The following is a 12,715-nucleotide window of genomic DNA, read 5'->3' as shown; positions in this document are numbered from 1 at the left end:
TAGATCTATGGATGTCAGAGAGACTCAGATATCTCTCAGCATCACTAAGATACTCAGTTTTCACCAGTGTATAAAATCAGAGCTAATGTTCCTTCTCTCTTGGGGCTGTTATAAGGACTGTGAGCTGAAGTGTTTGAAAGTGCCTGGCATGGTACTTCTCAAGAATTTGTCTCTTTGTCACCTTTTACCCGAGCTGCTGGAAGCACTGTATCTCCTGGAAAAGACCCAAGATGCTGCTAGTACAGAGTGACACATTGTCTTAAGCCTCATGAAGAGTGCGGTTAATGGGAAATGATTTCAGCTTATTGTATCTTCTAGTAATCTTGTGATGCCATCCCAAAACAAAAAGCACATGACTACTCGTAAACCCACAACACATGAAAAAGAAATTGGATTCTACTCAGAAAATCAGGCTGTAAAGCTAATCGTTCTGATCCAATAACATGGCCCTGCAGGATGGCGTCATCAATTCTGAGACACCAGAGGAGGAGGGAGAGTGAGCATTTGGGGAGGCAACTGCCTAGCTCTCCAGACACTCAAGCCAATGAAAAATTTATAAGGAGATGTTTTATAGCCAATGTCTAATACCACTGCTGGGTCACAAGCCGATCTGAGCCAATCAATAGTATTCATCATCCTAAAAGGAACTAGTGATTGCATGTTTATGAGAACTGGGAGGTTTTCCAAGCCAAGGCCAGTTTCTGGTTACTTGATATGTGTCACCTTAAAAATATATTTTGAAAATGGAACCCAAACAGCTTTTAAAAATTATAAAGAGGGGAGAAGAATTAATTCTTTCTGAAGTTAACCCAAGGACAATTTTTTTAAGCAACTTTTTTGTTTCAATCTTCTGTGGTCATTTTTTATACTATTTCTTTTTATGTAGCTCCAGAATTTCTTTTAACACTTTAGCATCTGTGTTAAACTCCTTCAAATACAAATGAAAATGTATGAAAATGAAATCATAAAAATAAAACTGGTAAATAGAGTCAACTTTATCATTATATATCATTAAGTTCCAAAATGGTTAATTTTAAAAAGCTTTTACTCTGGGCACATTGGCACATTGCTGGAGTCCCAGTGACTCCAGAGACTGAGATGGAAAGATTGCAAGTTTGAGACCAGCCTCAGCAGTGTGGTGAGATGCTGAACAACTTAGTGAGACCTTGTCTCAAAAAAATAAAAAGGACTGGAGAAGTAGCTCAGTGGTAAAATACTCAAAAACAAAACAAATAGAAAACAAAAGCTTTACTATCATAGAAGCTTCAACTTGAGTCTAACAGTTTGTTTTCTACCTAGGCAGTGATTTTAAAAGCAGAGAGGAGTAGAGAGCGCAGGATGAGCTTGAGGGTTCTGTGCTCAGAAGTTTGCTGAAGATTTCATGGGGAAACCATACCTCATCCTGGTTAGATGGGAAAAGCTTTGAAAACACTTGGGCTTTCATGTGTATATTCTAGGCATGGCTAAAGTAGGGCCATCTCTTATGTTATCAAAGCAGATCCTGTTGGATATCCCCTCCCCGAAATTGTTTTGAATTATGAAGTAAATGTAAAAAGTTTTGGAAAGTCTTGGAGAACCCACTTATGAGGTAGGAAGACAGGAGAGGAAGAGTTTATAATGTAATAAGAAGTGTTTTACCCTTTCCCTGGTAATGGTGTCAGGAAAGAATCTTTCATCTTCGTAATAGGCAAATAAGAATTTTTTTCAAGTCTGAAAAAGTAAAACAAGTTCATTGCACTTGAAATCTATAGAAAAGTAAAAAATAAGAAATACAAATCTTTCACAGTCAGGCCTAGTGGCACACACAGTAATCCCAGCAACTCAGGAAGCTAAGGCAAAAGGGTCTCAAGTTCGACATCAGCCTCATCAACTCTGCAAGACCCTATCTCAAAATAAAAAGGAATGGGAACACAACCCAGTGGTAAAGTGCCCCTTGGATAAATCCCCAGAATGTTCCCCTACAAAAAAACTGTTCATGAGTCTAGTGTCCTGAAAAAAATCCATTCAACAAGATGATCTATTTTCTCCCTAACAAATAATACATGCCCACACACATATATGTCTCTACTAAGTTGGAGTTAGTGTATACAGTTTGATATCCCAAGTTTTCAAAGTATATTTATTTTATAATTGTTTTCATGTCTCAAAATGGTCAGATATATGGGCTGAGACCATAAATCAGTAGTAAAGCACTTGCCTCCCACATGTGAGGCACTGGGTTCGACTCTCAGCGCCATATAATAAATAAATATATATATTTTAAAAAAAAGATGTTGGGTTCATGTATAACTAAAAGAAATTTTTTTTTAAAAAAAAGGTCAGATATGGTCAGGTGTGCTTTCATGCATCCATAATCCCAGCAACTCAAAAGTTCTGGCAACTTAGACTGTCTCAAAAAAATAAAAAGAGCTGGGATTGTAGGTCAGTGGTAGAGCCTTGCGGTACTGGTTAGATCCTTAGTACCCCCTGCAGAAGAGATATGATATTTTGTTGTCCAGCTCATACTCTATTTAAGGAAAGTGACATTATGTATCATTCTTCTATTGACAAACAGGCTATACATTTTGAAGCCCCAAATGTAGCCTTCTATGCTGGTCTGCCTGCCTACCCATCTCTGTCCTTAAGCCCTTGCCACCTAAGCTGAAGTCTGTCCCATTTCCCCTGTTAGAATGGATCACTCTCAGGAAACAGGGGAGTAGGGGCTTTGGAGGCCCAAGCCTGGGCTTCATACCTTGAGCAGTGTGCTTCCCAGCTCTGTGACCTTGGGAAGTTTCTTAAGGAATCTTCAGTCTCTTCACTCTTAAAATGGAGATAGTGATTCCTACCTTGGAGTGTTAATATAAGAATTGAGTAGAATATATGTGTTATAAAGTTTTCTGTCTTCCACCCTTTTTTGGTTTTCTAGTTTCTCTCCAAAGAAGGTACAGAATAGTGATTAAGAGCTTGAATGAACTTGAGAAAAATCAGCCTAGTCTCTCTATGCCTCCCTCATATTTTTCATCTGCCATCTGGGAATAACAATACCTATCTGCATTCATAGGTTTTTAGGGAAGATTAAATGACATGATTGACATAAGGCACTGAATACGAGGCACAAACAAGAATGCAATAAACATTAACTATTTTTCGTTTATAGTTTAGGGGACCTCTCACAGGTGTCATTTTATTATTGTCACCAGAGAAAGAACACCTCTATGGCTTCACAGTGGTTAGTAAGTTCTCCCCTATTGTTTGCCCCTTGGAATCTGATGTGTTTCTAGGCAAGCCATGCCTGGGTTGGGCCCTTCTTTTCTGTTTGCCATACACTGCAGAGGGCTTTGATCACCCAGACTTCCTAATAATCCCCAAGGATAGATTCTGTGGAATGGAGGAGTCCTTCAAAACAGTGGCCTGAAGAGGAAACCCTCCTTAACCATGGCTTAGCATCCAAGTATCAGACCAACAAGAGAGAAAGTTCAATTGTGAGAGAACTGCCTGAACTGATTCAGTCCTCAGATGGCAGCCCGAGGTAGATCACTGTAGGGAATGGCTCTGGCAACCTTATCCTCCTTTGGGATTTCATCCTATTGTTTATGTGTGTGGGTGTGGGGAGGGGGTTCTTTTTCTAACAGGGAGGTGGTAATGTCCTGTCCTGGGTGTACCAGCAGTTTCACAGCGAGAGAATGGTTCTCTCTTAGAAACTAGGATGTGGTAGCAATCTTAGAGGGTACCTACCCTGCTGTGCTCTAGTCTAGTAGTGTTCTCACAGTATGGTCCCTAAACTGACAGTATCTCAGCCACTGGGAACACTCTAGATGGCAGATTCTCAGTGACCCCAAAACTTCTCAGTCCAAAGCTCTGGGTGGGACCCAGAAAATGATCAATTCCTATTTGTTTATTTAAGTTGGTTTCAGAGGACTTTTGAACCAGAGTTTTGAGTAATAAAGTATGGGTCATTCAAAGGAAAATTTTAAAATAAATGAAGCTTTGGGGTTCCCAGACCCCTTGCTTTGGCGTTTCCTCCTTTGGAGATCTCAAAAGTCTCTGTTCAAGAGATCTGGTCATCAAACAGGAATTGATGTAAAAAGTTGAGGCAGGAACATAAGCAATTGTCAGAAAGGGCCTGAGAAAGAGTCATAGTTGAATGTCTTCTCCTTTCCCTTCTCTTTCTTGGTTTCTAAGCTGTCCGTTCTAAAGTTTGTGAGTGTATTGGAGTCACCTTCAGGGTTCACTGCAACATCATTTGCTGGGTCCCACCCAGAGCTTCAGACATTACCACCTCCCTGTTAGAAAAAGAGTTCCCCAGTGCCTCCTTTCTGGGCCAAGACCATGCCACAGTGCAGTGGTTTGTGAAACTATTGTTCAGAAGTCAACTAAAGGAAAATGAATTGGATATGAGCATGCATATTTATATACAAAAATGTTCATCTCAGTATTGTTTATGTCTGAATTGGATATGAGCATGAATATTTATGTACAAAAATGTCCATCTCAGTATTGTTTATGTAGGACAAAATTGGAGGTGCATTGGGGAATGACTCAAATAACCAAGAATGTAAGTCAAATAACTTATGGCAAGCTCTTATAAAGGAATATATCAGCCTTCCAGATCCATAGGTTCAACATCCACAGATTCAATCAACTGTGGATAGCAAATATTGGGGGAGGGGATTGCATCTGTACTGAATATGTGCAGATTTTCTTTCATTAGTCCCTAAACAATACAATGTCACAATCCTTTACAAGGCATTTGCCCTGTTAATAGGTATTGTAACTAATCTAGAGATAATTTAAAGTACATGGGAGAATTCTTGTCGGTTGAGTATGTAAATACTGTGCCCTTTTTAATTTTTTTTATTTTTATTTTTTTTAGAGAGAGTGAGAGAGGAGAGAGAGAGAGGAGAGAGAGAGAGAGAGAATTTTTAATATTTATTTTTTAGTTCTCGGCGGACACAACATCTTTGTTGGTATGTGGTGCTGAGGATCGAACCCAGGCCGCACGCATGCCAGGCGAGCGCGCTACCGCTTGAGCCACATCCCCAGCCCCCTGTGCCCTTTTTTATAAGGGACTTGAGTATCCAAGGATTTTGTATCCACAGAGGGCCCTAAAATCGATCCCTCATGAATACTGAAGAGCATATATACTATGCAACTCTTTAAAATGACATTTTAATAAAACACTTTGTGTTGGGGTAGGTAATAACAATAAAACAATAAAGTGAAAAAGATGAATATAAAGTAGTATAGAATAAGCCTATGTGTGTATATTAAGAAAGTCTAGAGGTAAACACAATTTATGATTGGTTAGTTTCTCTGGGTAGTAGTATTTTTTCCTTTATACTTTAGTATTTTCTAATTTTTCATTTTTTTAAATTTTAATATTTATTTTTTAGTTTTCGGCGGACACAACATCTTTGTTTGTATGTGGTGCTGAGGATTGAACCCAGGCTGCACGCATGTCAGGTGAGCACGCTACCACTTGAGCCACATCCCCAGCCCTTTAATTTTTCATTTTTAACTTTTTGGTACTTTCAAGTTTTCTATAATGATCATGTATTACTTTTAAAAATAGAAAAAAAAAATGCAATAACATTGTGTGAACTTGGGTTAGCCATTTTACCCCTCCATCTCAGTTTCTTGCTCCTGTGTAACATCTTTCTGGGACACTCCACTTTGTGGGGAGAGTGTGACTATTGGAAGTTCCTTACCACCACCACCCCGCAAAATTTTTCTTCTTTAACCTCCACTTTCACTATGTTTTTATCAATGGATCGGGTGGCTATTTCAATTCTTTCACCTCCTCCAACCACCTTATTCTGATGATGGCAGTGACTGAGTTGTCATAAATGGAACAGGCTCAGGTGTGACCATGCTTGGCCCAGACTGCAAATGGGCATGACAGGAAAGGGTAAGAAGCAGGGACAGAGAAGGCCACTGATGCACAGAAGAGAGGGAGAGGGGCCTGGCCATGCCACCAAGTTTGGCCTGAGCTGGCCACAGGAAACTCTGCTATTATGTCTAAAGGATGGTCCTTGGAGGTCAACAGCTAGGTACATTCAAGCAACCAGAAAATAACACAATGGCCCAGCATATAGCCTGGCACTCACTGAATGTCTACTTGCTCAGTAAATACTGTATTTGTTCAGAGAGAGAATAAATGAAGCTTCACCCAAGTCTTTGGTGATTAAGATTCTCTACCAGAGAATGGCAGGCAGGACTAGGGTTCTGGACACATACCAACCTGCAAGACAAGGGGAGAGATCTTCTTGTATAAAGAAATGGTGCAAAACAGTGAAGCAAGCAGACCTTCAGAATCAAACCTAAAGGTTTCAATGCCACCTCCACCACCAAGTGGCTGGGATATATTGGGCACTTTCCCTAACCTCCCTGGGCATCCTTTCCCCATGGGCAATGTGGGGATAACTCTGCCTACATGTTCTATGATGTTGTTCTATGATGCCTACATGAGTTAATGTTGAAAGACAACTAGAGTTCTACTCCGGTGGCTCTGAGGCTGCCTGAGAGGGGATTAATGCAGGAGTTGTGACCCAGATCCATGCCCGCAGAGGTAAGACAGGGCATGTTGTCTCTAGCCCAGGAACCCAGGGAGGTTACTGACATCAGACACTAAACCTGGCTGGCAACTGAGCTGCCACCTCTGGCCTGCCTGGCTCAGAGGCTGGCCAGGCCCAGACCTGGAGGCAGATCTAACAACTGAACTGCAGAGGCAGAGGGACACTGAGAAACAAGAAGGGTCTGGCATCAGAGATCAAAAGGATAGGAAACAAGGGTAAGACTTTTTCCAAACAAGCTTGAGAACCCAGTAGAGTCCTCAGACGGGGCACCTATGTTGGCCTTCTCTTTCTCAAGGATGTTTGGACTCTTCATTCACTTTAGGTGACATTCTCCATAAGCAATTCTTACAGCTCTTTGGTAGTGTGTACTAAGATAATTGAGACCTCTGTTCATATGCTGTTGTATTAAACAACATGGTTCCTAATGCCAGGAGCTTGGGATTCCCAAAGCCAGGCCACTTTCAGAGATGAGAGGTACTTATGCTCTATACACATTCTTTTTTCTCTCACCCACCTGGCTTTTGTCGCTGGAGCTTTTTTCTGTTTTGTTTTGCTAAATCCTACCTTCAAATCTTTGAGTTTATCCTATTTGGAAAGTGCATTGTGTTCATTGTTATCTGGCTCATCCACCAGTCTTATTCCAACTGCATTTCAGGCAGGCTTTGGCAGCACATTGCCTCCCCACCTCTCATGGCTGCCTTCTGGCAGTCATCTCTGTGCTTAGGAATAAAGTCATGGCAAGATGCAATCATGCCTTTCTTTCTATGGTTTCTTTCTGGATTGCAAAAAAATATACTGGTGATCTGACTTGTTTCTCCACTGCTATTGATGAATAAATGCATGAGAAAGTTGATTTAAATAGTTTTAAACAATTTTTTAAAAGATATTAAAACCCATTTGTGCAAAAGGTAAAAAGAATCCCCTTGCTGGGGCTGGGGTTGTGGCTTAGTGGTAAGAGTACTTGCCTAGCCATGCGAGACCTTGGGCTTAATCCTCAGCACCATGTATAAATAAATAAAGGTATTGTGTCCAACTATAAATAAAAAAAATATTAAAGAAAGAATCCCCTTTCTATCCTTGCTATTTTATAGATGAATACTAAGAAAACTTCCATTGATTTTAAATTGATGATTTCTCATGTGGATAATGACAGCCACTTAACTTGGGCTGGAGGTTGTATCATATTCATCTTTCTGCTCATTGCAGATCCTAGCATGGAACCTGTCACATACGTGGGACTCAACACACATTGGCTGGGTATGAAAAAGAATAAAAGCCAGCTGTGTGATGGCATATGCCTTTAATCCCAGCTACATAAGAGGCTAAGGCAGGAGGATTTCAAGTTCTGTGGATTGGCCACTCAAGAACATCTTAGGATCTTATCCCCTTGCCTTCTACTATGGGGTTGGAAACAAACATACAAACAATTGATTTTATTTCCCAGATATTCTTTCATTTAATGAAACCATTTTGGTTAAAAAGATAAAAGTGTAAGTCTTCCAGAAAAGCATTCTTTCCAGAAATAGAAGCAGACTTCTCTAGGAGAAAACCATCAATTCTTTTATACTTCACTTTTCTAACCTGGAATTCTGACATGATGCCCAAAGGTGCAATAGCCATCTTGAAACCATAAAGGAACAAGTACCAGTAAGAATAGTCAAGTGAAAAAAAGAAGAAAGCATCTTGATTCTTGATGATGACACTGATGACCATATTGCAAGACTGACTCGCCATCTGAGAGCTTCCCAAAATGTAGGACATTTCAGGCTAAAATAGGTATGGTCCTGGGAAAGACTGAATGTTAGTCATCCTACTCCATCCTGGACTGATTATTTACAGAGATTTATTTTACAATGAGAAAAATAAATCCCTATTTTTCACAGTCATGACAGTTACATTTTTCATTGTTTATAGTCAAAAGCATTATTTATATTTCTGAAATTTAACAAACAGACATGTACAGAGTTACAGGTCTTTTGGTGCTAGCTGCTGGCATACAGGTTATCTTAATTGAGTCTCATAATGATTCTTTGTGGTAAATGTCATAGTTTTGTATTGTTATATCAAAACACCCGAGGCTGGGATTTATGAAGAAAAGAGGTTAATTTGGATCAAGATCTGTTTACTAGAAAATACAAACAGCACGGTGCCTGAGTCTGGTGAGGGCCCTTCTAGCTGCCTTAACATGGTGAAATGGGGAGGAAAATGGTCTTGCACAGAAGAGACCAAGCTTTGGGGTGGCCTTTTTTTTTGTAACAACCCATTCTCATAAAAACTAAACTAGCCTTGAAAGGACTACGTTTATCATTTTCAGGATTGTTACCCCAAAGACCCAATCATCTTCCACTGTGCTCCACCTCTTAAATATCCACCATTTCTCATATCATTACACCCAGGACCAAGCTTCCAGCATAAGGACCTTTATAGGACACACTTAAACCATGTCCAAACCATAGCCTAGTTCATTATACCCATTTTACATGTGAAAAAAAATGAAGGAACCAGGATTCCCAACTGTAACCTAAGTCCCACATTCTATGCCACGTCCTTTTCTCCCCAAAGCTACTCTGACTCATTTTCTGTTAATTCAACCTGTGGTGATTTACTCAGGAGGGCACTATGCCTTTCCATTGGATAAAGTGAGGTACGGTCACTGCCTTTATTTCTGTGATTTCTTTTTAGGCTTCCACAAGTTCCTAGAGACCTGACTTTTTTCCCTATCACTGCTGTTCACAGAGGAATGAGAGAATAGTTTTGCAGTTTCATGAAATTTTTAAAAATTGTTGAATGGTTCAAAAAGCGCAAGATAAAGTAATGAAGTCTTCTTTCAACCTGTTGCTTATAGATGAAGATTAGGAAAACTGCCATCAGTCTTAAGTTGACAGTTTTAAATTTGACATTATGTGGACAATAATGAGAGTCCTTTAACTTTGCATTCAGTTTTTGAAATTACAAAAGACTTTCAAAGACAGTCTCATTTTCTCTTTCCAGCCAGTTGGGAAAGTTTTCTTTATACCCCTTAATCATCACAGGTCTTCCCCCAAACCCACTCCTCTCAATCCCAAGGTCAGGATGTCCCTCTGGGTCCCTTGCTCCTTTGGTAGACTGTCTCTCTCTGAGCACACCCTAGCTGGGGCTGTGGGTCTCCTGGGCTTCCTGGGTACAATCAAGGTTTTGTTTTGTTGAAATTGAACCCAGGGGCACTTAACCTCTGAGCCATGTCCCTAGCCTTCTTCTATATATTATGTGGTCTTTGTATTAGTCACCACACAGAACACAGCCCTTTCCCAGAAGATGTTATGAGTGCTCCAGACGATTGCCTAACCTGCTAATTTTTTTTAGCTATACATGACAGTAGAATGTATTCTGACACATCGTACATACATGGAATATAACTTCTCATTCCTGTGGATGTACATGATGTGGATTTACACTGATTGTGTATCATAAGTGAACATAGGAAAGTTATGTCTCATTCATTCTACTGTCTTCCCCATTTCCATCCCTCTTCACTCCCCGCCACTCTGCCCTGTCCAATCTGGTGAACCTCTCCTCGTCTCCCCCTCCACCCTGCCTATTGTAGTTGCCATCCACATATTAGAGAGAACATTAGGCCTTTGGTCTTTTAGGATTGGCTTATTTCACTTAGCATGATAGTCTCCAGTTCCATCCATTTACCTGCAAATGCCATAATCTCATTCTTTAAGGCTGAGTAATTTTCCATTTTGTACATCTACCACATTTTCTTTATCCATTCGTCTGTTGAAAGGCACCTAGGTTGGTTCCATAGCTTAGCTATTATGAATTGAGCTTCTATAAACATTAATGTGCCTGTGTCACGTTAGTATGTTGATTTTAAGTTCTCTGGGTATATGCCAAGGGGTGAGATAACTGGGTCAAATGGTAGATGCATTCCAAATTTTTGAGGAATCTCCATACTGCTTTCCATAGTGGTTGCACCAATTTGCTGTCCCACCAGCAATGTGTTGAGTGTAGCTTTTTCCCCACATCCTCACCAACAGTTAATTGCTATTCTGACTGGAGTGAGATAAAATCTCAATGTAGCTTTATTTACATTTATTTAATTGCTAAAGATATTAAACAATTTTAATATATTTGTTGACTGATTGTATTTCTTCTTCTGTGAAGTGTCTGTTCAGTTCCTTTGCCCATTTATTTATTGAGCTATTTTTTTTTAATGTTAAGTTTTTTGAGTCCTTTATATATCCTGGAGATTAATGCTCTATCTGAAGTGCTGGTGGCAAAGATTTTCTCTCAATCTATAGACCCTCTCTTCACTTTTTTCTTTTCTTTTTTTTTTCTTTTTCTTTTTTGGGTAATGGGGATTGAACTCAGAGGCACTTAACCACTGAGCCACATCCCCAGTCCTATTTTTATATTTTACCTAGAGACAGGGTCTCACTGAGTTGCTTAGCACCTTGCCATTGCTGAGGCTGCTTTGAACTCTCAATCTTTCTGTTTCAGGCTCTGGAGCCACTGGAATTACAGGTGTGTGCCACCATGCCTGACTCTCTCTCTCTCTTCACATTCTTGATTGTTTTCTTTGCTGTGAAGAAGCTTTTTAGTTTGATACCATTCTATTTATTGATTCTTGATTTTACTTCTGTGCTTTAGGAGTCTTGTTGAGAAATTTGGTTCCTAAGTCAGCATGATGGAGATTTGGGATGTTTCTTTTTTCTAGTAGGCACAGGGTCTCTGGTCTAATGCCTAGGTCCTTGATCTACTTTGAATTGAGTTTTGTGCAGGGTGAGAGATAGGGGTCCAATTTCATTTTGTTAAATATGGATTTCCTTCACCTGATCTTAGATGTATATAGCTCGGGAAACCCTTTTCGATAACATATTTGACTTTCATTTTCTCTGGCAATTTGTGTATCTATTTACAGACTATCCTGCATTAAAGATAATGTTCATGCCAGCATGGTGATGTAGATCTGAAGTCCCAGTGGCTCAGAAGGCTCAAAGCCAGCCTCAGTAACTTAGTGAGGCCCTAAGCAACTCAGCAATACTGTATCTCTAAAAAAATATAAAAAAGGCTGGGTATTTGTGCCTTCGTTATGAATTATATAGAACTCTGTCAACCTAAAATAGTTATTGAAGAACTATTAATTCTGCTCAGTTTATTGGGCAGATTTATTTATCTAATGGTGAACCTATAGTTGGACTATGTTTTTTTTTGCAGATTTGTGCATTCATTATTTCCATCTTTCATTTATATTTACACAACAAAGGACCATAAAAAAGTTAACATGAGAGAGTCCCTGTTCTCAAAGGTCAGGATCTGGTCTAATCAATCATTCTGATACTTGGTTAGTTCCACGAAGAGGAAGACAAAGCTTTGAGAGGGGATCAGAGATAGTTTTACAGTAGAAATGAAGTAAAACTGAGAGAGGAGTCAATGCTTAATAGGTACACTGGGCATGAGACGTGTAAGAACCAGGTAAGAAGGGAGGGTGGTTCTTTCCAAAAGAAGAAATAGCAGGTATAAAGGTCAGACATGTGTTAAAAACCTGGCTTATACAAGGACCAGGTAATATATGCAGAATGACCAGAGTCCTGGGAGGATGGGTGGGGCAGTATTGGAAACCATACGTCCCATCACCCTACCTGCTGCTTGGTAATTCATCCTCCACCAGATTAGAAACCCTGTATCCTTTCTCCCCTTCCAGGTGCCACCCATTCTCAAGACTTGCTTCCTTCCTGAAGCCTTTGAAGACTATGTACCAAACAAGTGTGCAGGGGCTGGGGCTCTGGCTCAGTGGTAGAGTGCTCGCCTAGCATGTGCAAGGCACTGGGTCAATCCTCAGCACCACATAAAAATAAATAAAATAAAGGCATTGTGTCCATCTGCAAATGAAAAAATTAAGACACAAAAACATTTGGGCATTTGGTTCCATTCTGTGTTGTATGTTACCAAAGATTTTAAAACAAATCTTCCTTTCCTACCAAATTATAAACTCCTTGAAGACTGAGACTATGATTTATACTTTCAAATTCCTCTGGGCATCTTGGCAAATGTTGCTCTATAAATACTCATTGAGGCAACGCTAGCCTGGAATCTCTTGAAGTCCTGGACAGTGCCCATGGACCTGACAGCAAGCAGTGGCTGGTGAGTCTCTTCACAAATCTTCATACACCTGC

The 12,715-nt window shown here is 40.0% G+C and overlaps 1 long non-coding RNA gene across 1 annotated transcript in view; it reads left to right on the top strand.

The window, feature by feature from the left end:
* The window catches only part of LOC120887290 (uncharacterized), a 45,545-nt gene extending 33,093 nt beyond the window's left edge, over window positions 1–12,452 (top strand). The window contains exons 2-3 of the long non-coding RNA XR_013426542.1: window positions 5,373–5,442; window positions 12,244–12,452. This is a non-coding gene — a long non-coding RNA (uncharacterized LOC120887290). The remainder of the gene's footprint in view (window positions 1–5,372; window positions 5,443–12,243) is intronic.
* The last annotated feature ends 263 nt before the right edge of the window (window positions 12,453–12,715 follow it).

The sequence above is a fragment of the Ictidomys tridecemlineatus genome, chromosome 10 (assembly GCF_052094955.1).
Source record: "Ictidomys tridecemlineatus isolate mIctTri1 chromosome 10, mIctTri1.hap1, whole genome shotgun sequence".
Taxonomy (NCBI): Eukaryota; Metazoa; Chordata; class Mammalia; order Rodentia; family Sciuridae; genus Ictidomys; species Ictidomys tridecemlineatus.
Note: the sequence above shows the minus strand (reverse complement) of the source record. Positions and strands in the feature narration are given on the sequence as shown.